Genomic DNA, 27,389 nt, shown 5'->3' on the forward strand with positions numbered 1-27,389 from the left:
AAAGCAGCTTGGAGAGGAAAGTGTTCATTATAGCTCATAGCTGGAGTCCGTCATGAAGGAAAGTCAGAGCAAGAAGACAAGGAAGGGACATGGAGTCAAGAACTCAAGCATAGGCCATGGAAGAGGGGCTGCTCGCAAACCTGCTGCTCCTGGCTTGTGTTCTTACATACCCCAGGGCCACTTGGCCTGTATGGCACCACTCACAGTGGCCTGGCCCTTTCCGTATTGATCGTTAATCAAGAAAATGCATGCTACAGTGCGAAATAATGGAAACAGTTTTTTCAGTTGAGATTTCCTCTTCACAGATGAACCTAGCTTGTGCCAAGTTGTCAAAAAGCTAAGCAGCATGATAATAATTACAGTATATAGCCCCTCAGGCTATTTTCACAATAAAATAAGTTAACATGTATGCTTTAACTTATTTTATTTTATATATGTAAATATATATGGAGAAAGATGTGTCTATATATCTATACAAGTTGCAACTTTGTTCACATATATCCATATATATATATATATATATATATATATATATATATATATATATATATACAGTACACATATTATTTAAAACCTTAAAATATTTTCTGGATTATTAAAATGTAAGTGTTACCATCATCATTAGTAAAATGACCTTAAATAAGTATCCATTTCATATTATTACTATCATTCCTGTTACTAAATGGAATAGGAAGATGGCTCAGTTGCTAAAAAGCGCTTGCCATTCAAGCATGCAGACCTGAATTTAGATACTTAGCACCCATATAAAAGCCAAGTGCTGTCGGGTAACTTTGTAGCTACAGTCCTGTAGGAGATGGTTGTAGAGACAGGGAGATACAGTCCTGGCCAGTTAGTCAAGCCGTGGGTTAAATGAGAGACCTGCCTTTGAAGAGGACATTAGATGTCTGACTCTGACGTCCACATTCACATGTGCATACTAGGTGTTCACCCATATGTACATACACACCGAAACACATACACCACATTCACAGAAACACAAACAAATATTGAGACATGGAGATGCTACAGTCCCTTATCAGTGATGCTTACCAAGTGATCAGTCGTCAAATCACAGACAAACAAGCAACACTAAAATTATGCAGCAGACTGTATTTGTATATATTTTACACATATTTGTGTAAAAACAATTAAGAATATAAAGCCATAAACTTGAGAGGAAATAAATGTAGATGGCATGGGAGAGGTTGGAGGGAGGAGAGTGGGAGGGATTAGAACCTGAAAAGGGAAGTAAGAAAATAATATGATTGTATTTCATTAAAATTGAAAATAACGAAATAGTACTGCGTTGGACTTCTTTTTAATCATCTTGACAGAATCCTCTGGCTTAGAATGTGTCATCATCACCTATTGACCAACAGCTTTAATTCTGCTGCATTTGGGATTTTTGCTTTTACTGGTTTTTAAATTCTCAGGAAGTGGAAACAGTAGGTAGTGAGTGGATATCCATTTCTATGCTCTATGAAATGCATAGTCTTTCTTTCTTTCTTTCTTTCTTTCTTTCTTCCTTCCTTCCTTCTTTTCTTTCTCTATTTCTTCCTTTCTTCCTCTCTTTCTTTTAACTTTAATCACTTTACACTTGGAGCCCAGCCCTCCTCCTCCTCTCCTCAAGTCCCACCCTTACACACGCCTCCTCCGTATGTAGTCTCCTTCTAAGAGAAGGGGAGGCCCCTAAACGGTACCATCCGACCCAGCATCTCAAATAACAGTAAGACTAAGTACAGCCTCTCCCACTGACAAGGAGGCCCAGCTGGGGAAAAGTCATCCAAAGACAAACAGCAGAGTCAGAGACAGCCCCTACGCCCATTGATAGGGACCCACATGATATCCAAGCTGCACATCTGCTACGTAGGTGTAGGAGGCTAAGACCAGCCCGTGCATGGTCTTTGGTTGGTGGTTCCGTGGTTCTGTGAGGCCCCGTGGAGCCAAGTTAGTTTACACTGTAGGTCTTCTTGTGGTGTTCTTGACCCTTCCTGCTCCCTCGAACCTTCCTCCCACTCTTTGACAAAATTCCAGAGCAGAGCCTATTGTTTGACTGTGGGTCTCTGTATCTGTTTCCATCTGCTGCTGGTGAAGCCCCTCACAAGACAGTTATGCTAGGCTCCTGTTTGCAAGCATAGGAGAGTATCACTAACAGTGACAGGAGTTGGCTATCTCCCATAAGATGGGACTCGAATTGAGCCAGTCATTGGTTTTCCATTCCCTCAATCTCTGCTCCATCTTAATCGCTATACTGTTGTAGGCAAAACAAATTTTGGGTTGAAAGTTTTATGGGTGAGTAAGTGTCCCTCTCCCTCCAGCGGAAGTTGCTCCTGGCTCCTTAACACCTTGGCTAAAACTCTCAGTTGGAGTCACTGCCATAGACCCAGGGGAGCCCCCTTGTCCCAGAGATGCCCCACACACACATTTCCCTTCTTTCCCCTGCCTCAAGCTCTCCCCCCACCTGAACCCCTCATTACCGTTCCCACCCTTTCTCCCACCCAGTTCCCTCCCTCAAGCTATTTCAGATGTCTATTTTCTTTCCTCTCCTTAATGAGATTCAAGCTTCCTCCCTTGGGCCCTCATTGGCTTCTTTGTATTAAAGCATTGTTTTCCTCTATTTTATGGCTAATATCCACTTGTAAGTGACTATATACCTTGTGTGTCATTCTGGGTCTGGGTTACCTCATTCAGAATGGTCGTTACTAGCCCCATCCATTTTCCTGCAAATTGGATGATGTTTTTGTTTTTAAAAGCCGAGTAATATTCCATTTTGTAAATGTATCACATTTTCTTTATCCATTCTTCGGTTGAGGTACATCTAGGTTGTTTCCAGTTTCTGGCTATTAAGAATAAAGGTGCTATGAACATGTTGAGCAAGTGTCCTTGTGGTATAATGGACTATCTTTTGGGTCAACCATAAAGTGCTTAAAATTAGAATGTGTTGTAGTCCTCAGTTTGTAAAGAAAATAAATATTTCTATCACTTAATAATTAGGACAAGACAAATTCAGAGATTATATTAGAAATTTCTGTTTATATAAGTAAACTGCCCAATTGAATAACTTACTTCTGTGATTCTCACTATTAAAGAGGTTATTGATTTTTCAGAGCATGTAAAATCAATCTTTAAATATGTCATATGTTTTACCAAATCATATTATCTCCAGCTAAACCAGTAGCTCCAGAAAGACTGAACTTGCCCACTATGAGGAAGGGTACTCTCTTCCCCCATGGCGTGAAGTAGAGAACTGAGAATAACACAATCTGCAGTCTTAATGCATTAATGAGGGCTGCCACCTGTGTGGTCTTCCTTTGATTTCAGAAATTGTCTGAAAACTCTCAACATCTCTTCAGTGGCCCACTTGATATTTTTCCCTTACAATGTCACTGGGAATAATTAAGCTGTTAATAGAAGATTCATACTGAAACAACAAAACACAAAACAATTAAAGCAAATATTTTATGCTCATTTGGTTTCCCTTCATTAGTATTTAAAGGTCAGAAAAACATTTAGAATCTGGAAATAAAGAATAAAACATAAAATGCTCATTTCCTCTTGCTTTAAAGCTGTTCTAGATTATAAATCCCAAAATTATAAACAAGAAATAATAATGAGCATCAATTTTCAAAATCTCAGAACTGACATGGCAGAATTACATGACAGAATTGACATGGCAGGCCTCGTGATGACAATGGCAGCTTATAATCATTATTCTTACCGAACAATTTTCTTCTGTGTTATTAAAATCAAGGCACAGGAAAATTTACCTTCTGTATGCTGACTTTTAGTATCATACTCAGATAAAAGACATGCTGTCTCTAATGATCTAGCCAATTAGAGGTGAATAGCTCTAGTCAACCTGGTTTAGGTCATGAGAAGAACAAGATCTGGAGACCAACAAGCCCATTGCTGATGAGGTACCTCTCTCGTGGGATTAGTGTGCTATCTCCTATATGAATTGAAATCAGCATCCTATTTCACTTAAAGGAAATTAATTGATAACATACTATGACCATCATTTATCATAATTAAATGAGAGACTTCAAAAATATTTTGATCCCCATAAGGAACACCTTTCCTTCTAAATTAAAAAATTTTTACATATACAACGAAAACTCTAAGTAAATATTCATAAATTGAATGCACTTCTTTCCCCACTCATCAACTTCCAGTATTTCTGCTACTATGTTTGAAATATAAACAAAAGGCAAAAACTAATGACAGAATGCCACCATGAGAAATATAGCCTAGAAATTAGCATATATTTCATTGACTCAAATTCATTGACATTTGCATAAATTTAAAAGAGATGTAAGATAAAGTTTGCATGTGTTTATATAGCCATTATCTTGAGGATTCTGTAATTGTATGGTCAACAAAATTAGAAAATAAAAAGAAACTTATTCTTAAAAAGCAATTCAAAAATGTAGTCAACTTGCAGCACAGATGGCTAGGCCATTAGTGCACTGGCTGCGCTTCCAGAGAACCTGGGTTTAATTTCTAGCATTGACATGGCTTTCTTGACTCTCCATGACTCCACTCCCAGGGGATTCCGTGTCTTCATTTGGCCTCACTATAAACCACCATACACATGTACACAGACATATATTCAGACAAAACAATGAAAGACATAAAATAAACTAGTTAAGATACATATTTAGAGTGAAAGAATACTCAATTTTCATATAAATATATGAAATATAATGTTTCTTTATGTTTCTAGCAAAGAAAGTTCCAGTAATTTATTCATATCAGGCAATAATTTAATTAATATCATCTGGATAATTACCTATTTTTGAAGTAAACATACTGTTTCCTTAAAATATTATCTAATCTAATTTTCAAATTATTAAAAATAATCTTTAGTAAAAATATGTCTCCTGAGGAAAACATTCATATAAGCATAAAATGATATTTTCTATTACTATTAGGAAGTTACTAGATTTTTTTTGTTTTGTTTTGTTTTTCCTTTAAGTCAGCTATGGGTCCTACTCTACAGTGCTGACTCTGTGGGGAAATGTTAACACCCCCACTTGTGATTGTGTCTATTAGAAAGGAAGGCCTATCTGATACAATATGACACATTCAAACCTTGGACAACCACCCCTATAACCAATGGCTGTCTATGATCATAACTAGTCTGTGTGGCAGTTTTATGTGCCAGCGTGGTTAGGCCATGATAACAGACATGCTCTGGATACTTTCTCAAGGAAGTGTTTGCATAAGGTACACATTTAAATAAACTCTGAGAAAGTTTATTGCCCTTGAAATAATGAGTGGGCTCCCACACAATTAGTTGAACAACTTTTAAAAAAGATTTTGGTTCCATAGAAAAGGAATTCTGCCAACAAAGTGCCATTGGCCTTGAACTAGAATTTGTCCCTAGGGCTCCATTTCTGTTTTTGACTTGTCAGACTTCACACACAGACACACACACCACAAATCAACATCCCCCGCCCCCCGCCCATCCTTCTCCTCCTCCTCCCATGGAGTGGGTCTCAGGTTGGACCAGGAATTGGTTGGACATTTCCTCATTCTCTGCTTTAGTTTTGTCCCTGCATATGTTGTAGGCAGGGTAAGATTTCAATCGAAGTTTTCTGGGTGGGTTGGTGTTCCTGCCCGTCTATCAGAAGTCATGTCTAGTAAGAGGGTGGCTTCCTCAGCCTCCATGTCCCCTGCTAATTGTAGTCTCAGCTAGAGTAACCTTCATTCCTCCCACAGTCTCCTATGCTTGGAGACAGAAGCCTAGCATAGCTGTCCTCTTAGTGGCTCCACGCAGCAGCTGAAGGAAACACATACAGAGACCCCAAACCAAACATTGGGTAGAGCACAGGGAATCTTTTGGAAGAGTGAGGGGCAAGGATAGAAAGACTCAGAGGGAAGAGGAGTGACACAAAAGGACCAACAGAGCCAACTAACCAGGGCCCAGGGGTCCTGTGGAGACTGAAGCTCCAACCAAGGACCATGAACAGACCGAACATAGACCCCCCTACCCAGTTATTTCCAATGAGTAGCTTGGTCTTCATTTTGGTTCCCTAGTAAAGGGAATGGGAGCTGATTCTAACATGGACACTGTTGCCTGCTTTTCAATCACTTTCCCCTGACAGGCTACCTCACCAGGCCACAGGGGAAGAGGATGCTCTTAGTCCTGGTGTGACTTGATACGCTTTGGTGGGTGGGTAGAGAGAGGCTCCTCTTCTCTGAGAAGTAGGGGAGGAAGATAGGGCAAAAAGCAAGGGAGGGTGGGGCTGAGAGGAGAGAAAGGAGGGGGGCTATGACCAGGATGTAAAGTGAATAATTAATAAAATAAAATAAAGGTTGGAGAAAAACATGCATGTCTCAACGAACTATTACCTGATTTTTTCCCCCACAGCACTCAGTAGCTAATATATGATAGTTGTCAACTGTGCTTCTGTCTTCCCCTTTATTCTGTGAGCCTTGTGAGGAACTACACTGTGTGCAATTTACCCTGACATCTGCGCATCTAGAAAAAGTCTGTAATATTCAACTGTCTTTTTGTTGTTGTTGTTGTTTTTAATGATAAGCAATACATTATAGCCACTATGAAAATAGTGTTAAGCACTGGGAACTGAACTGCGATTATTATCAATAGCATATTTATCCTCATAGCTAATACCACTTGCACTTTGGGAAGTTGACATTATAAAAAAAAATACTCAGGAAAATTGATCTTGCTAAAAAGGAACTCTTAAATTATGTCTCTCTCTCCATGCCACACCTCTATGATTTTCACATTCTCATTCCCAGGACTGGATCTGTGCATTTGATGATTTATAGAGCCTATGATTATGTTAGGTTTCAGGACTTACGGTTCTGTAGATTAAATTAAGACTGCTAATCAACTGACTTTGAGTTAATCAAAGGGGAGATTATTTCAGCGAATCAGCCAAATCTAATCACATGACTCTGTGAGAGCACAGAATTTTATTTAACTAGCAGGAAAACGGAAATCAGTTTTCCAGAGCATAAGGAAGATTTTACATGCCGTTGCTGATTTAAACACGGCAAAGGACTACATTAATAAGAGCGCAGGGAGATTCAAGAAAGTGAAAGTGTGGCATGGAGGATGGCCCCCAACTTCTCAGGAACTGGATTCTGCTAGGGAGCCGAACAATAGCCTTCCTCAACAACTTGAGATTGCTAACACTTCTATTTCATCCTTGTAAAACTAAGCAAAGAGCATAGCTGAGCCTCTCTTTCTTAGTACCCAGAAAATTTGGAAGAACAACTACAGATTCGAAGCTGTTAAACTTGTAAGATTTTGCCCAAAGTAGCAGAGATCTACCATGCTAAGAAACCTATTTTACATGTGTGTGCATGGGTGTATGTGCACACTTGAGTGCATAGCTGTTTACATTCTTGGCCAGACCAAACTTCAGGTGTCATTCCTGCTATCCAACTTTTCTTTTCTTTTCTATTTTTTTATTAATTTATTCTTGTTACATCTCAATGGTTATCCCATCCCTTGTATCCTCCCATTCCTCCCTTCCTCCCATTTTCCCCTTACTCCCCTCCCCTATGACTGTTCTTGAGGGGGATTTCCTCCCCCTGTATATGCTCATAGGGTATCAAGTCTCTTCTTGGTAGCCTGCTATCCTTCCTCTGAGTGCCACCAGGTCTCCCCCCCTCCAAGGGACATGGTCAAATATGAGGCACCAGAGTATGTGTGAAAGTCATATCCCACTCTCCACTCAACTGTGGAGAATGTCCTGTCCATTGGCTAGATCTGGGTAGGAGTTTGAAGTTTATGGCCTGTATTGTCCTTGGCTGGTACCATAGTTTGAGCAGGACCCCTGGGCCCAAATCTGCCTATCATAATGTTCTTCTCGTAGGTTTTTAGGACCCTCTGGATCCTTCTACTTTGTTATTCTCCCATGCTTCTCTCATTTAGAGTCCCAATAGGATGTCCTCTCCTCTGTCCCAGTTTCCTGGTAAGTAAAGACTTTCATGGGACATGCCCCTTGGACTAGTATGTAGATATAAGTGAGTATATACCATTTAACTCTTTCTGCTTCTGGGTTAACTCACTCATTATGGTCATTTCTAGCTCAATCCATTTGTCCACAAATTTTGGGAATTCCTTGTTTTTAATAGCTGTGTAGTATTCCATAGTATAAATGTACCACAGTTTCTTTATCCATTCTTCTACTGAGGGACACTTAGGCTGTTTCCATGTTCTGTCTATTATGAATAAGGCTGCTATGAACATGGTTGAGCAAATTCTCTTGTGTGCTGTAGCATCTTCTGGGTATATTCCAGGGAGTGGAATAGCTGGGTCTTGAGGACGCCCTATTCCCAGTTTTCTGATATAGCGCCAGATAGATTTCCAAAGTGGCTGTACTAGTTTGCATTCCACCAGCAATGAAGGAGTGTTCCTCTCTCTCTACATCCATCAGAATGGCTAAGATCAAACTCTTTTTAAAAAGATAATCTCTCACTAAGACCTGCACCTCAGTATTTATTCTGTCTGGCTTTTCTCCAACCCCAGAGTTCTATCTGTCTTAATCTCTCAGAAACTCAAATTACAATGTGTGCTATCATACCTAGCCTTTTTAAAGCTTAAAGCTGGATCTTTTGTGCTTGTCAGGAAAGACCACAAGTGACTGGGCCATTCTCCCAAGCTAACTATCCTTATTTTAGCCCAAGTATTTTAGCCTTTATGTGTATTAATTAATTTTCTACTACTGTGATAAAACACCACAACTAAGACAATTTATATAGGAAAGGGTTTATCTAAGGTTTACAGTCCCAGGGAAATAAGAGTCCTGCATCATCATAGTTGAAAGTCTCACAGCTGGTGAGTTTGATGGCAGGAAAAATTGAATATTCATATCACTAACAGTAAATATGAAATAGGTAGAGCAAATTGGATGGCATGTGACTTTTGAGATGCAAAACTCTTGCCTCATAGATACCCTTATTCAGTAAGCTCACACCCACTACGCTGCCCAAATATGCAAGCTACTACGAACAAATATTCAAATGTCCAGAACAAGAGTGACATTTCATTCAAATCCTCAACTATGTAACCATGTAATCTTTCAGTACAGTTTTAAGATATAAATAAATATAGCAACACAGAAACATGATAGTACACAGTTGTTTTTGTTTGTTTTGTTTTTACATTATACACAAAATTTAGTTTCTTTATTCCTTAAACTGGCCTGATCTTTTAGAGTATTCCACACAAAAGAAACTTTCTCCTTACAAACAATAACCTTTGAGTATCATTGTGCTTTGATGCTTAGTGTTCAAAGTGCAAGTCCATCACAACACTTTAAAATATTTTTTATTACTTGTTTTTTTTTTATTTATTTTTGTTTGTTTGTGTCAACATCTTCTTCCAAGAATGAGGTATGGACATATTAGTGTGCTTTCCCTGTCCTCATGAAGCAAAGGTCTTGGGGTACTTTGGTTTTAAACAGGTACTTTGTTAGGTGTAGCACTTTGATGCAGAGCAGGGAGGAAGTTTTAAGTTATTACTTAAATCAGAAAAAAGGGAATTCTGTCATTTTACTCTGCCCACTAAGTATCGTGTGCCTGCATGTAGGCAATGTAACCTCTGACAAGAATATTTCAAGGAAATAAGCTTTGGTTTTAAACTAAAATTCTTCTTGTGAGTAGAGAGTATAAATAAAATCTGAGGCCAGTGAATCATTGAAAATCCAAGGCCAGCCTTCACTTCATAGAAAGTTCAAGACATGTCTGCACTGCACAGTACATCTGTTTCAGAAGCATTAAAAATATATTCAGATAGGACTTCCTGGCCTTCCTGATCAGAGAAGTTGTCTGTTTGTCTAGGAATACCCATTAGCCACCTACAAAATCATCCATAAATCAGACTTACAATTATATGTCCTCCCAGTCAAGAATCCCGATTCTCTTTTAGGTGACTATTAAAGTAAAATCACATTACCTCTCTAGTTATCTGGCCTGTCATGGGGGCAGGTTCTGATTTTACTCATGCCTACAGAGGAAACAACTATAACATTTTGTCCTTAGCTTCATTCACTCTTTAAAGAATTACAACTGTAACATTTTGTCCGTAGCTTCATTCACTCTTTAACAACATTTCTTGTTTGGATTCTTCTTCCCCTGAAGGAATCCCTCTTACGTTCACTGTCAGAGGAATGAAGGCCTAATGGTGAGTCCTCATTCACAAAATCTCAATTTTGCTGTGACCGTATTGTGTGTAGGGGTCGGCGCTACACTGCTTTATGAGTCCCTGAAGCAGGTGGATGACCCACATCCACCAAACAAACATTCTACCAACTGATCTGCATCCCCAGACCTACCCACCTTTTTACGTTGATCCATAACCCTTGCAAACCCCAATGGGACACACGCAAGTACAACTGTGGTACAGCACACAGCAAGAGACCCAGAGAAGGTATAAACCACATCTCTTCCTCCTCCTAAACGTGACAGTGTCCGAATAGAGTTTTTGTGTTCTCAGAGAAACCTCCTCTCAGAATTTCAAGATGACCAAGGGCAACTGTTTCCAGCACTGACAAGTATTTCAAGTTGCACAACATGCTCCATCCATCTTGTGCAAGATGCAGTTTGAAAGTAGGAGACTGGGATGATCAGATTCCTTACATATCTGTGCATCTTCCTTCTCTGATTTTGACTTGAAAACATCCTCTTGACTTAAGGGAGTGGCTCTGAACTTCTGATGAGTTGTGTTTCCCTCAATATATTAAATCATATGGAATGACTCCCCAGGAAGCCTACTGATGAAAACACAAGATGTAATTTCTATGTTTAGGAAAGATTTTTTTGTGTGTGAATCCTTGATGTTTGGCTATTCACAAGGTAAGGAAAATTAGAAAATATCCACCTGAACTTCTTCCATTCAAATTGATATGGTTATGAAAATATTCCTTTGGGTCATCAGAACATAAACATCCTAGCTTAATCTTTATGTACTGCTATAAAATGTCTCATTTGATCACAGAGGCCCTGGAACCAAGGGAGCTTCAATTACACCAATGAAAGATGCAAACAAACAGAAAAATCCAAAATTATATAACCAAACAAAATCCATATATCCAGGCAACTACAGAGAAAAGATATCTCAACCTGAACAGATTTTATATTTTTCTTTTTAATAAACTTCAATATGAATTTCCAAAAGTCGATTTTGTCTGAGTTTTCTGATGTCCATTTTTAAAATGACTTTGTGTAATGCTGCAATGGAGCACCATTTCTACTCATGGCCTTGAAAACTTTAAGCCAATTCAGGTTCCACCATCATCACTTGTCATTGGTTATGATGTCATCTCTCATGATCATGTGGAGGAAAACATCCTTCTTTCATTCGAAACAAAAGTAGTACTTTCATATATATGTCAGTATTAAAATCCAACATCAGCTCTGCCTACAGGCAGAAACAGCTTCCCTTAGTGTTCTTTTCTGCTGCTGCACTCTTGAATTATAACTCCACCTTAGTTTTTAGTAAAGTTTCAATGCTTCAAAATTGAAATCTGGCTGTTAATCTCATCCCTTGCATGCAGTTTCCACCCAACTTTCTTATAAATATTTAGCTGAAACTTTTTATGTAAAAAGCAAACTTCCTCTGTGACTACAAAGCTCTTCATATCAAAATAAGATAGAAGCACAGTATTGTCCTAATTTACTTTAATCCTTTCCTGTGATTTATAATGTAGGACACTGAACACTCTCCAGAGAATTAGCCTACAATGCAGTATATTCAACTTCTCCCTTACTCATCTAAGTCCTTTCCTTAGAAGCTGTTTCAGCAGGTAATACATTGATGTTCTCAGAGCCTTAGAGAGTTCTGTCACAGGCCTTCTCTCTTTGGCCCTTCATGTAAAGGAATCCCACTGCCTATGGGGAAATGTTGATAACATCTTAATTTCTGTCACCTATGTAAATATCTTCTCTGTGAACAACTTTATTAACAAAATGTTCCCAATAATATTCACAAGACATTTTCATATGCTGCTTCACGATGTTTAAGAGTGAGAATAAGTAAGGGGAAAAGTTGAAGGAAAAATTGGGGGGAAAAAAAGATAATTGCACAAGAAAGAGTCCAATAACTACTGGCTGTGTATGAAAATGAAATTAAAATGTACAGAAGAACTCATCAGATACATTTTCCTATTAGTCTCATTTACTAAAGTTATAGCCAACTGTTTACCCTGCTGGATAACAGTTACAAAGTTAACTCTGATCTCAAGAATGTCAGTGCCAGCTCTCGAGTGTCATCAGCTTTCACACAGATACCTTTCTTGTCCAGATCTTCAAAGTGAAGCAAAGAAGAAAGAGAAAGAAAAAAGCATCCCGTGGGAGATGACAGCATCCTCCACAGGGAGCCCCTCTTGAGATGTGCTGGTTGTAAGAACATGCCCAGAAGCGGCTCAGTGCACCTCAATCCACTGTGGATGTGCTGGCACGTTCGGAACATGGCGAGCCAAGGACCAACCTGATGTCAGTGGAGAGGAGGAAAGAAATCCATATTTTGCATGGTGGCAAAGAAGTTAATTAATTGTCAGGTCTAATTTCTCAGTTCTCAAACAGCAAATCCATTCTTTCCTTAGAATTTACTTGTACTGCCAGCTAAATAACATCAGAGTCAATTTATTTACCTACATATACTTAAGTTATTCTAATATTTTAATTTTAATTTTTAACAAAATAAAAACTTTCAGCTTTGAAGAATAAGAATAGAGGTTACAGTATTTCAAGTAACCTCATAACAGCAGGCTGGAAGTTACGTATTTTTAGCATTAGTATACCAAGAAGCTACATAACATATTTTTAGAAGATTTACCAACTTAATAGTCACCTTAAGATATAACAAAATGAAACCACATTCTCAGGCCATTCATTGTTATTCTAGGTCTATTAGTGTTAGGCTCTTTTTATTACTGATGGCCTACCAATACATAGTAAAGGAATAGTCCATTGTAGAGAAATGTGTGCAAATGAGACAAATGAAACTGATTAGTAAATTCAAATTACATTGCTTTTCCAACTGATTAAATTATTAAAAACATTTTAAGCTGCACGTTACCCATGAATTCATTTTCTCTTCTATTCCACATGCAACCTCCTTACCCAAACTTGCGTCTTTTCCAGTGTTGTTGTAGTTGCCTCCTACAGAGCCTGCCTCTTTCCTGTTCTGCCTCCTAATCCATTACACTGAGCATGGCAGTGTGGGAATTGTTATTTCATCAGACAACAAGTCCAAACAACATTCAAGCAACAACAAACAAGACAAAATGAGGCATTCAGATACATTTCCATGTGTCTCCAATTATCCTTGGTGTTTGCCTACTCCTTCACAACCTCCACCCCACACAAGCCTCATTCTTTAAGATGCTCCATATGCTCCCAGCTCATTCGGTTCCTCCATACTGTCTGGTAAATGGCATTAACTTCTCCTTCTATGCCACCAAACGCACATTATAGACGGAAAATGCCAGCTTCCTTCTCACATTGAAAGTTGTTTCTCTCAGCCCAAATGTTTTTACATTTCTGCCTCATAATTCTGGAATTTATTCTAATACTGTGTCTATTCAAACAATGATATTTGCTTAAATGTCAGTAACTCTGGTAGTCTCCAGTTTCATCAAATCAAGGGGTTGATTTGATTAATTAAATTATTAAAATTCTTAAAGTATATTGACCAAAAGCACAAAAAAATATAGCTAACAAATCATTTATCTTCTTCCTTAAGAATCTATCTAAAATGTCGATATTATTGGCTGGCTCATAGTTAAGAAAAATTATTATCTGTTAACACCCTCAATAGCAGTAGCATTGCTTAGCATTTTACTATAATTCCCTCAAGAAAAGCTATGGCAAATAAACAAGAGTTTTGCTAGCATTTTATTACTTGATTACAAAGGAAGTTACATGGTCATCAGTCTTCTGAAGGTTCTTTTTTTGTTGTTTTTGTTGTTGAGATCTTCTACTCCCAAAGTTATAGCTCTGGTCTTAAAAGTGACAGTGGTTCAGTGCTACAGATGTGAAAAGCTGCTAGAAACATATGCCCTCTAATATGCTCCGCATATCCGTCCTCATTTCCAGGGTCTTCACTCTGCAGCTTTGAAGTCTTGGCTTCCTACGGCCTCTGTGTCCAGCAGCTTTCTTAAATTCTTAAGCACAGTACAGCTACCTCTGGGAAAACCTTTGATTGGCAGACCCAGGAATTGCTGTTGTTCCCAGGAGTTGCTCCTATTCATGTTATTGTCTCATCCCTTTCTCTGTGTGTGCGAACAATCACATGAAGGTGCTAGAAACGCTAAAATGAAGACTTCCGTGGGCCTAAATGAAAACACCAGGGACCAGTGTCAGGGAGGAAGATCTCCCAGACTGCTTTGCAGAGTGATGGGTGTGCTGCTCAAATAGCCCATTCTCAGTAGTCGCAAGCACGGGAAGTGACACTTCTAGATCAGATTGAAAACTGTTCCAAAGAGGACTGTAGCTGCTACGGGTATGGTTAATTGAAACAGGTATATAAAGGATACCCAAGTGCCATCTGAAGCTGTTTGGACATGAGGAAAGCCTGACACAGACATTTCTAGCACACCTAAAACTTCTGTGACTAAAGCCCCTTCTCCCTGAGCAAACTCCTGCTGGAGGGTCGGCCATGCTACTTGTGTGATTCCTGTGACTAAAGTGAATTCCTGTGGGAGAATTGGTGGCTGCCTGAAAGTGTTCTACCGTCATAATCATTAGATCAGACTCTCTCTCTCTCTCTCTCCTCTCTCAGCAGCCATGTTATGGTCTAAACAACCAGTGATGTTAGGATGTCAGGAATTACTGGAGAAATGGCTATTTTCTAGACAACTCCGGTGTAGGGGATATAGCTAGAGTGAAAGTAGCTGCTGTTAATGCCCTTGAAAGACTTTAAGTATCCAAAGTAATGTGTTCGCAGCCCTACTGGACTAGGGGAAAACAAGACCAGTGTACTTGGTCTTCAGCTCTTCCTAACTGGTTTCTGTAACTAAGCAACTGAAGAAGATGGGTTTATGGAGAGTTCTGTTAGCTGTCAATCATACAACTGAATTACATGTCCCCTACCTGTGTTAGCTATTAAAAATGGGAACAAACATTAAAAAGTGCTTGCAATAACTATTTGGCCCACCATAAGTAGTTTTCTTTTAAAAAGAGTATATAGCAATGCTTAAGTCCAGGCCAAATACCTTTACAGAAATGTGGGTCTTCCTGCCTAAAGATGTTCAAACATAGTAGTTCAAGAGGCCATTTTAAACTAATTCATTACAGCACTTTGTCTTTATTAAAGCATTAATAATTCTGCATCCCACTCTTCACAAAATATACATTGTATCTCCTTGAAAATGAACTAAAACATTGAAAAAAAAAGTCTGCCTTCTTTCTTCTAGAACTGTTCCACATTTTGATTTTAACTGAAACAATTAGTACAGACAATTAATTAACTAAAACAATTAACAAAGAAAAACAAAGAATAACCTTTGTTGCCACCCTTCGTTTTGATCAGAGTAGCATTTGTAAGGTGATGGTTGATACAGACAGTATTAGGCAGCCTCTCCAGATGCTGAGAATAAGTAACTGTTGAGTAGTTGATCCTAAATGGGGCATGTATATCAACCCCTTCCTCCAAGGGAAGAGAGGGCAGACAAAACTGTAAGACCCAGAGGATAGGGAGGAATGCTATGAAGCATTGTCTTCTAAACATGACATGGCCATTATAATCATGAGCATTCAGCAGCTGTGCAACCTGCATAAGTCCTGTGCCCATGCACACAAGGGTACACACAAGGGGACAAACAAAGAAAGAGAGATGGTGAAACAAAGAGACAGACAGATATGGACAGAGGGATAGACAGAGAGACAGAGATAGTACGAAAGGCAGAAAGGCCTTTAAGTAGACATTGGTTGGGAACAAGAAGGGGTCAGCAGCAAGGAGGAAGACAAAAAGGTAACAGTGCATGTGGTCACAGTGCACGTACACTTATAAGAGGTTGTCAGGAACTATTCTAAGTTTGAAAGTAGTGCTGGCTTTACAAGTCTGTGAATATACTACATTGAAAGACACTGGTTTATAAAAATGAGTACTTTGTATGTTATATAAATTACTTGTCAATGAAGCATGTATTCTTCAAAAAGAATTCTTTTAGTTGACACTTCGCTTATATTAATTGTTTAAATTGCTTAAAATTTATAATTTGTTTATCATTTACAAGATTCATTAAGTATTTCAAATTTATATAGTTTATAATACATACTTACCATATTCTCCTTCATATAAAGCAGACGTCATTTTTTAAAAGCTTTAAGAGTACTTAAACATCTGAGAAGTGTTTAAAGCTTTTATTTATGAGGGTAGGTAAGAAATCCTAGTTACTGGTTTTCTAAAGAGAAACATCTGAAATGCTCATGAAGCAAAAAAAATAAATTCCAAGAAACACAATCAATATTAAACAATTAAGCATGGATTTTATTTTAAAAAGCATTATACAGTCTAGCAGTTTCAACCAATAATGAAAGTCAGTGACACTGCAAAGTAGCAAACAAAATTAGTTCCATTTTATGTTTGATTTCATTAGCATACCCCAATTGATTTTGTAAATCAAACTTCCTCGTGTCATTCCTTAAGAGGTACACATTTAAATGATTATGTGCACTGAAGTCTTCTCCAACCTCATAGACTTTGAGTTTCCTTTACCTTGAAAGGACTTCCTATGTTTTTTTGTTATTTAAAGAAAATATTAAGTTGAGAACTTAAAGTGTTTGTTTCATGTTTATTTGCTTAAGTGAAAGAAATATAAAATCACACAGAATAGAAGAACTTATCAGATAGTCATCAGTATCCTATCTTCAAAACTTGCGCAAATATAAACAAGATAATTTGAGAAGAAAACCAAATCCCTTTTCACATTAGCATTAAATTAAAAGTGTAAGTTGTAGCAAAGGTAACTCAGATGATGCTAGTGGTACCACTAAACTACTAAGCCTGATCCTCCCCAACAAGTTACAGTCACAACATATGTAAAAGATCATGAGGCTTCCTCTTTGACTACATTGATTTTTTCAAAAGAGATTACATGTATGTATGTATGTATAAATATGAACTTATTACTTATAGAATCATATAATAAAAAGCCTATTAAAATAAAAATGTAAACAAATTAAATAAGACATAAGTAAATAAGCAAAAGTAAGGAAGAGATAGCTGCATTAAGTCAGAGCTAGAACTACTTATTACTATCTAATAAAAGTGATTATACATTGCATGTACACTTTAAAGAAATCATTTAGAGAATACTTATGTTTAAGCAGAAAATTCCCATATCTTTCACTCAAAAGTAGATAAAATCAAATTTTATTACAATTTGCTAGAACAGATATATCTCTCTTACCTAATGATTGTGTACTTTAAGCAGGTCAAATGAATATTTTAATCACAAAAAGTGGCAGAATTGATAAATGTTTCAAAGCAGTACATTTTGGATGATGCAGTTTTTATCAACACCACACCAAGTATGAAGTTCTACACAGTAAACTGGAAATATTATAATATATTTTAGTTCCAAATATTGATACATATTATGATTTAAAGTACATTAGAAATATTTCTATCATTTTTAAATATTCAAAAAAAGGCCTTTTAAAGTTATTTGATAGTATAGTCCAACCAGGAACAAATTTTATAGATGGACAAATGGAAAGACCAAGATGCAAGAGTAACTTGACAAGATAAGTCAACTAATCCATTTGAAATTAGAGTTCAAGGTTAAAATCATATAAAAATATATTAATCTCGAGAAAAGTCTAAAAAAAGAACAGGCAGCCACATCCACTATATGAAACACTGACATGACGTATAAAATGGCATATTTAAAATTTGAAGAATAGGGTATCAAGTCTCTTCTTGGCAACCTACTGTCCTTCCTCTGAGTGCCACCAGGTCTCCCCCTCCAGGGGACATGGTCAAATGTGAGGCACCAGAGTACGTGAGAAAGTCATATCCCACTCTCCACTCAACTGTAGAGAATGTTCTGACCATTTGCTAGATGTGGGTAGGGGCTTAAAGTTTACCGCCTGTATTGTCCTTGGCTGGTGCCTTAGTTTGAGCGGGACCCCGGGGCCCAAATCTGCCTATTATAATTTTCTACTTGTAGGTTTCTAGGACCTTCTGGATCCTTCTACTTTGCTATTCTCCCATGCTTCTCTCATTTAGAGTCCCAATAGGCTGTCCTCCCCTCTGTCCCAGTTTCCTGTTAAGTGAAGGCTTTCGTGGGACATGCCCTTTGGGCTAGTATGCAGATATAAGTGAGTATATACAATTTGAGTCTTTCTGCTTCTGGGTTAACTCACTCATTATGATCTTTTCTAGCTCAATCCATTTATCCACAAATTTCAGGAATTTCTTGTTTTTAATAGCTGAGTAGTATTCCATAGTGTAAATGTACCACAGAGCATATACAGGGGGAGGTAATCCCCCTCAGGAATAGTCATAGGGGAGGGGAATAATGGGAAAATGGGAGGGAGGGAAGAATGGGAGGATACAAGGGATGGGATAAACATTGAGATGTAACAAGAATAAATTAATAAAAAAAATAAATTAAAAAAATAAAATAAAATTTGAAGAATAAACAAATGTAGTTGATGGGATATGTAATGAGAGAGTTGGGTAGAGAGGAAGATTATTACCCCAGGAAGGAGCCCTTTGGTTGTTGTGCCATAATAGTGAAAGATAAAAATGGTGGAAATGGGAAGTCAGATTGAAGTATTCTACATTTGCTAACTGTTTTTATGTATACTTATCATCTTTGAAAACATAATTGAGCTTTTAAACATTTTCTACATCATACCTGCATCATCAACTTGGCAGAATACTTATGAGCACTTATGATCTTTCTCCTTAATCACTGTCGCTTTTAAGCTATTTGTGTTATACTTAGGAAATTATGTGGGGGTGACTTCAGTATAGCTTAAGTGTCCAATATGGCCATATGTTTGGACGTTTGGCTGCAGTTGGTCATATTGGGAGGTTATGGACCCTATCTGAGCCCTATCTGAAAGCCGAAAATGTAATCAGGAAAACACAGGAAGCAGCTCTCAATGGAGTTCTTGTTAGTTCTGGTAAGAAGCTTGACATAAAGGAGCTGTCCTAAGCCTGCTTGCTATCTCTACTCACTTAAGATGTCGTTGTTATACAATTCCATCACTTCACACACTTCTACCATGAGGTGGCAGACCAAGATACAACCAGCTTTGGGCATTTGAATCTCTAGGACTGTGAGCTCAGTGAGCACCTTTTTTTTTTTTTTCATAACAGTTCATATTCATAATTCAGTATATAACAAGATGCTTAAACTTGGCGCATCCTCCCTTTGCATCCCTGTCTTCCAACAGGGAGACTGTGTTTAATTAACACTGTCTCATGGTGAAATCATCTTCTTTTGACTTCCATGAGTTGAAGGGATGGTACCTAACAACATACTTGAAGGAGTCAATCTTGCTAGCACTTAAATGAGTGGATGAACTTGAAATATATTAATATAGTGCCTCTTGAGAAAAAAAAATTAAAATAACAAATTGCTATTAACTTAGGTCTTGCATCTCATATAACTATATTCATATATTACACTTTAACTATTATGCAGGGATAGCTTGGTTTTACATAATGCAATTATGTTGATAGTTTACAGATCTTTCAGAGGACCTAAGTTTGGTTCCCATGAGCCATGTCAGAAGCTTATAACCACCTGTAGGCCTGCTCCAAGAATACAATGCCTTCTTCTCACCTCTGAGAGCAATGCACTCCTGCGCACATAAAGAACACACACACACACACACACACACACACACACACACACACACAAACACACATGTGCACATGGACACACACTATTTAAAAACTAAATCTTCAACAAAGTATATATTACATTTTATAGTAGGATATTACCTTAAAACAATGTTGTTATAGTCTGATTAGAAAGATGTGAAATTTGACATATTTTTCTACATACATTTATGATTTATTCTCCATTCTGTGTGCTCAGGAAGCTTTTGTATGAACTATTCATTCAAACTGTGTCTTAAAGATTTTAATCTCTAATCATTTTAATGACCATATTCCTATTATAGGAATAACCACAATAGTAAATCTTCAAATTCAAATATCTGTTATCAAAATGTTCTTTTATGGTGGTCTTCTAATGTGGAAGGCATTATAATATTAACCTCAAACTATAGACGTAGGGAAGGAAATAATGATCATCACTTGTGCTGTAATGTTCAAGAAAAATTTATCAAAATTGCAAAATTAGATTCATATTTTAAATGTAAATATAAGTGTGAGCAAACGGTGAACACTTTGACTGGATTTAGCTGTCTAATAAAGTCATGCTTCTGTTGCATTCGTAGTACTGTTAAATAGAAATCAACACTGCAGAAATATTTTAATAAATAAATGAGTAAATTTCAACCTGATAAAATCAGAAAGGAAAGAATTTGTAATTACATTCAAGCATTTGAATGGCTAGTTCTCCTTGGAGCTGAAAATACCTGGAGCAAGTGTAGTAAGTAAACACAGTGATGTTATTCTTAACTTAGCCTGTCCCAGAGTATGTTAAGACAAATACTGAAAAAAAAAAATAGGAAATTTTACTCTTTACACATCTTAAATTAAATCTTTTATTGTCTGAAAGATACCTTTTAAAAACTAAACCAATAGTGTCACCTAGAACGTGCAACTACTTGCCTATTCTTTTGGATGAAATCTGAAGAATGTCTATCTGATTTTTGATCAAAAAAGCTTAACAGTTGCGTATTGTCAGATTCTTCAATTGGAATATTCACGAGCCCAAGAAGTGAGTAAAGTTACATCTTCAATGATCATGCTCAGTCCAGTGCAATCCAAGTAAAACAGAAGTGGAATCAACAAGAAGTGGAGCTTGTGTATACCTTTTACATTTCATGAGGCAGGGAATGTTTCAAGCCATACATCTATGAGACTGACTTTGTTTTAAGAGCTTTAAAGCACATCTAATTTAATCTTATAATTACTCAAAGTAGGTACTATTATTTTTGTTCTTGATTTATAGATGAATAAAGTGGAACATAGAGAGGTAATTGACCAAGAGCATAAAACTAATGAATAACTGCTTATGGGTTTGACGTAAGCAGTATATCTCTAGAGCCCATGAGCCCAGAAGCTACACAGTTCTGTTTCTCAAAGGAAATCCTGCAGGTAGCTAGGAAAATTAAGACATCAAGCTTTACATGAGGATAAACACCATCCATAAGAACACCAAATGACTTTTTAAAACATACAGCGATTTATTTCTTCCTTTTTAAAGACACTCACTGAACTTATCTAACTTTATAAATACTTCACATATATTCTACCACATAAATTTACAAAAAATCTAAATTTTAAGATAAATGTTCTGTCTGTTTTTGTATCTTCTAAAATCTTTATAAATATACTTAATTTTTAAAATATTCATTGAGGATAGAAATAACAGTACCTAAAACTATCTTTGACATGAATAATTCGAGGAAAGGAAAATTTAGTTAATGCAATGAATTCCTATTTCGGGTTTTGAGTCTCAGTGTAATAACACAATGAGTTCCCCCCTGGCAACTAGAAACATATATAAACTTTCAACCTAAGACCGAACATGCAGTTTCAATGTATCACTAAATGATTTTGGTATTTTAGCATCTTAGTCACTTATAAGTTACTTTATTTAAAATTCAATATAACATTAGTATAAACTCTCAACTAAAAATGTTTGGAAGCCAGAGAACTCATTCCCAATCAAAGTATCATTCTGCCTAAAAATATAGGACGAGGTTTGAGAGAAAAATCAAAATGACTCAGGACACAGTAGTAATAAGTAAGCAGTACAATGGCATCAGAGTTTGTTTTTCTCAGTGTCAGACATGTCTTAGGAACAACAAGCAATAATACTAGAGAACCCTAGAGACTGCAAACAAAACTAAAATTGACAGCATTGATTGAGTGATGGCTGATGTTGCAGGTAATAGTTCAGTGGAAAAGAGGAGAGAAAATGGAAAAGCCGGAGGATGGAGCCTCAGTTGGCAACTAAGCTCTGGGGAGGTTGAAGGTAATGACGGTGAGAATCAGTGGAAAGTTGGGACCTGGAAAAGAATTCACTGGAAAACCAGAGGAGATCACTTTAAAGAAAAACAAGTGAACAATCTCATACAAAATATGAGGATAGAGCAGAGTGATGAACATAGATTCCCCCAATCACTAACTGTGGAATTGCTGGTATTTAATACCTATGAAAGAAGAAGAGTTGGTGTCCTTTAATGAGGTGACCCGCAAGAGGCTAACTAAACATAAGAGCATGCAGATAGTTTAGTCTTAAAATTCAGCTCAGCTGTTTAGGGGTTAAGATGTTTTTAGGTCTAGATAGATGCTTTAAGTTGATAGTGACAAGATATGGTAGAGATCATTTACGTTCAGAATTTTAGACACACTAAGATAGGTAAGATGGTTTCTTCAAGACTGCCAAATACAAATAGCCAAAACACTAAGAATGTAACATTTATGTAATTCCTGATTGTGTCATGGTTCTTATTGCTGTGTGTAGTTTATTGTATATATGTATAATAATATAAATGTAAATGTAAAAATATTTAATTAAAAAAAGAGCATCCTTCAGTCTTAAGAGTAGGTAGGCAACACAAACTGAACTCTTTTAGGAAAGAAGAAGCAGAAAAGAAAGCAAAATCAAAGTTGTATAGGAAGGAACATTAGAGGTTCTGGGGGTTTAATATGCTTAAAATACATTGTGTTAAGTTCTCAAAGAATTAATAAAATGTTGTAGAATAAATAAATAGAACAGCATATGCCTTGCAATATGATTCATAGCTTGGTGATAAGAAGTGTACAAAGTGTTTGGTTTGGACGATTTATCATAGTAATGCCAGAATAATTTTATTTAAATCTAGGAAGCTAAAATAGATCTTGTAAGCAATAAACATTGTAAGAAAACTGAGAATGAACTAAATATACTTAACAATCAGTGGTTAAGAGCACTGTCTGCTCTTCCAGAGGTCCTGAGTTCAATTCCCAGCAACCACATGGTGGCTCACAACCATCAATAATGCGATCTGACGCTCTCTTCTGGTATACAGACACACATGCAGTCAGAGCACTGTAGATAATAAATAAATCATGAAAAAACAAAGAAATTTGAAAAGAAAAGGAAAGGTAATAAGTAGTCTACTCAGAAATTTGCAATATTCTGATTTCTGAAATCATAAAGATCATTGTAACTATATCAACCAAAATGTGAATAAGAAAAAAATGTGTGAACATTTTCAAAGTGGAAATAATTGAAATTTTCTGAATAGCCTCAATAATTTATCTATGGGGCATGTTAATACTAAAACACTTAAGAAACACATGTATATAGCACTTCATGTCTTTCAAACAGATTTCCTAGTCTTCAAAAATGCTATACATAATAAATGTATAATTAATCAAAATGCTATACTTTTTAAAAAATAAGCAGTTATGTTTTTCTGAACGGTTGTGAGCTGTAAAGCTAAGGCCATTGCCTGAGAGCACTCAGGCACTGGAATCTCAGGCTTAATGCCCTCCCCACTAAAATCAGTAGGCTTCTACTCTTTCAGAATGTGTGACCAGCACTTTAATTTAAACAACCTAGCCATGTGACGCACACAAAGGAGCCAGAGACCTGCTGACTCTTAGGCCCGGGACTGTGACCTGTTACTTGAAGTCATTGGCTACTCAATTCACACTCCTTCCTTACTCACAGTTTTCTCTTTCAAGGCTATTAATGAAGTTCATGTGGCAACCTTTGCTTTAGAATTAAACAAGGGAAGTTATTTGTGTGCGTGATAAATTCACAAAACATGTCAAGAACAGGACCAGATCTCCAATAATGAAATCTCAACTATTCCCACTGCTTTTATTGAGTTAAACACTCTTCACAAAACTTACTATTAATGGGCTAATAATATTACAGTTGGTGCATCAGCACATATTTTACCTATATATGCACATTAAATATTTTTCAATAACTTCCCTTTTACTCTTAATTACACAAAAGCAAATATAGTACCAGTCTGTTTTTCGCATTTTTCAACTTAAGGAAATACTCATTCTTTTTCTTATTAATGAATGCCTTCTCTCTCTTTAAATCCTTATCCCCTATCTTACAAAAGATTTTCATTCTCTGTCTAATGTTTGGTTGTGGGTATCTGCATCTTTTACTATCAGATGCTGAGTAAAGCCTCTCAGATGACAGTTATGCTAAGATTCTGTTTGTAAGTATAGCAGAATATCATTAACAGTATTAAGGCCAGGCTCTTTCTCATATCATGGGTCTCAAGCTGGCCTAGTATAGTCTGGCCATTTCTTCAATTTTTGCTCTCTGTATTCTGCACATTGTATGGGCAGGACAAATTTTGGGTCCGGGTTGGCATCCCAGTCTCTCCATTGGAAATCTGGCCTATTTACAAAAGATGAGTGGTTCAGATTCCATATCCAACATTGCTAGGATATGACGTCTTAGCTAGAGCCACCCTCATTGATTCTTGGGAACCTCCATTGTCCTTGGTTATTTAGTTCATCCCAAAAATACCCCCATTCCCATTGTCTCTTCCAGTACACCCTACACTTGATCCTTCCTGGTCCCATACCCGCCCTCCTCTCTCCTGTCCAGTCTCTGGCCTCTATCTATCCCCAGTGTCTATTCTAATTCCCCTTCTCAAAAAAAATAAAAGTCAAGCTCCATCCCATCCCCATGTCCTCTTTGTTAGATACCTTCTTTGGGTCTGTGGATTGTAGCATGGTTATCTTGCACACTATGGCTAATAGCCACTTATAAGTGAATGCATACCATGTGATTCTTTCTGGGTCTGGGTTACCTCACTCAGGATGATAATTTCTAGTTCCATTGATTTGCATACTAAAGATGATGTCTTTGTTTTTAATAGCTGAATAGTATTCTACTGTGTAAATGTACCATATTTGCTTTATCCATTCCTCAGATGAGGGGCATCTAACCTTTTCCAGTTTGTGGAAATTACAAATAAAACTGCTATGAACTGTATGTCCACCAGCGGTATAGTTGGGTCTTGAGATAGAAATAGTGCCAATTTTCTGAAAAGCTGCCAAACTGATTTCTAAGGTGCTTGTACCTTTTTTCCCTCCCACCAGGAATGGAGGAGTGTTCCTCTTACTCCACATCTTCATTAGCATGAGCTGTCCCATGTGGGCTTTTGTTTGTTTGTTTTGGGCCTTTGTTTATTTGTTTATTCAATCCTAACTATTCTTTCTAGGTAAATGAAGGAATCTCAGAGTCATTTTGATATGCGTTTTCCTGCTGATTACAGATGTTTAAAATGTATTTAAGGAATTCTCAGCCATTAGAGATTCTTCTGCTAAGAATTCTCTGTTTAGCTCTATACCCCAATTTTAATTGGCTTACTTGGCATGTTGATGACTAGTTTCTTGAGTTTTTCTATATTTTGGATATCAGGCCTCTGTCAGATATAGGGTTGATCACAATCATTTCCCATTCTGTAGGCTGCCATTTTGTCCTATTGACAGCGTCCTTTGCCTTACAGAAGCTTTTCAGTCTCATGAGGTTCAATTTAAAATTGTTAATCTCAGTGCCTGAGCTATTGATGTTCTGCTCAGTATGTTGTCTCCTCTGCCAATTTAATGTGGATATTAGCTGTTAAGCAAAGGATAACCATGCTATGCACCACAGACCCCAAGAGGCTAAGTAACAAGGACAATTCAAGGAGGGACTCATGGATGTCCCTGCAAAAGGGAAATATAAGAGTTTTTGTGGGTGATGTGGGGGTGATCAAGGGATGAGAATAGGAGGGATCAGGCAGGGGTGGAGAATGGATGGAGGTAGAAAGTACCTGAAAATACTTATTCTTGAGTTTATGTTTCCTTACAATGTTTAAACTATTGGATGAATTAGTAATATAATTTCAAAGTAATGGACTGAGAAAAGTTTGTACGTATGAAGAACCTAGAGAAACAAGCAACATTTAGAGCTTATATATAGAGTGTTATTTCAAAATACAATGTGAACTGGATTTCTTGACCCATGGGGAAAAATAATGATCTTTGTAAACATCCTGTACCAATGATGCTTTAACAATATATTACTCCAAGATATTTAGTGATTGTGAAATTAGCTTCACGGAAGAAGCATCCACGTGTAACATCCACCAAAGATAGAGGAAACAGACCACATGGCGCTGTAGTGCTAGGGTACATAAAATATTATTTGACAGTGATATTTATACTTCAGCAGCTTTACAAACTTTCTTTTTGAAATATTGACAAACCACACGGAGAACTTATTAATCATTTTAAATACATCAGTTCTGCATCTACTAGCCTAAATGCCGTGCAAAGTTTTCACTTGGGGAAGAAAGTATTTATCCATGGGATAATTTTATTTATTCCATTTATAATGTTATCATCCCTGAACAAAGTTTTCTACATACAGCCAATATCTATGAGCTACATGAAAACTCTTGTCTAGAAATAAAGGTTACACGTGTAAGAAATGCTTTGCTTTTGACGCCAATCACAATTTAAAATATACCTATGCTCATATTAAGCATTGAATAGCAAACTTTTCCTATTTATGACACTCAGAGATCTATAGTTGCTTCTTGCTCCTGAAGATTTGGATGGTTCCTCATGCTTCTTCATTCCTAACATTGCTGCCTATCTGTGGCTACTGGTTCACAAAGATGTCAAGCTGTTATTTCACTTTCCCTTTAATACTGGTATGGCTAATTTGGAATGATGAAAACGTCCTCGTTCCTGTATAAATGAATAATTCATTGCTTACTGTAAAATACAACATTTTGCGTGAATACATGTTAAATTAAACAGGAAAGGCTGATGTCCACAAAGCTATCTGTTAAAATCTAAACACGGAAAGGAAAATAAAACAAAAATTAAAAATATGATTAACCAGAAAAAGAGATTAGACACACATACACACACACACACACACACACACACACACACACACACACACACTACACATCAGTTTTTAAATCCCAGCTTAAGTGTCATATATAAGTCATGAAAATGTCTAAGGATATATTGTAGCCGGGCGTGGTGGCGCATGCCTTTAATCCCAGCACTCGGGAGGCAGAGGCAGGCGGATAGCTGTGAGTTCGAGGCCAGCCTGGTCTACAAAGTGAGTCGAGGATAGCCAAGGCTACACAGAGAAACCCTGTCTAGAAAAAACCAAAAAAAAAAGGGGGGGGATATATTGTTATAATTTTATGAAAAGTATATTAACAATTACTTCATCCCATCCAAAATTCAAAACTGAATTTGGCGTTCTCATCTC

This window comes from Acomys russatus, chromosome 28, assembly GCF_903995435.1.
Source record: "Acomys russatus chromosome 28, mAcoRus1.1, whole genome shotgun sequence".
Taxonomy (NCBI): Eukaryota; Metazoa; Chordata; class Mammalia; order Rodentia; family Muridae; genus Acomys; species Acomys russatus.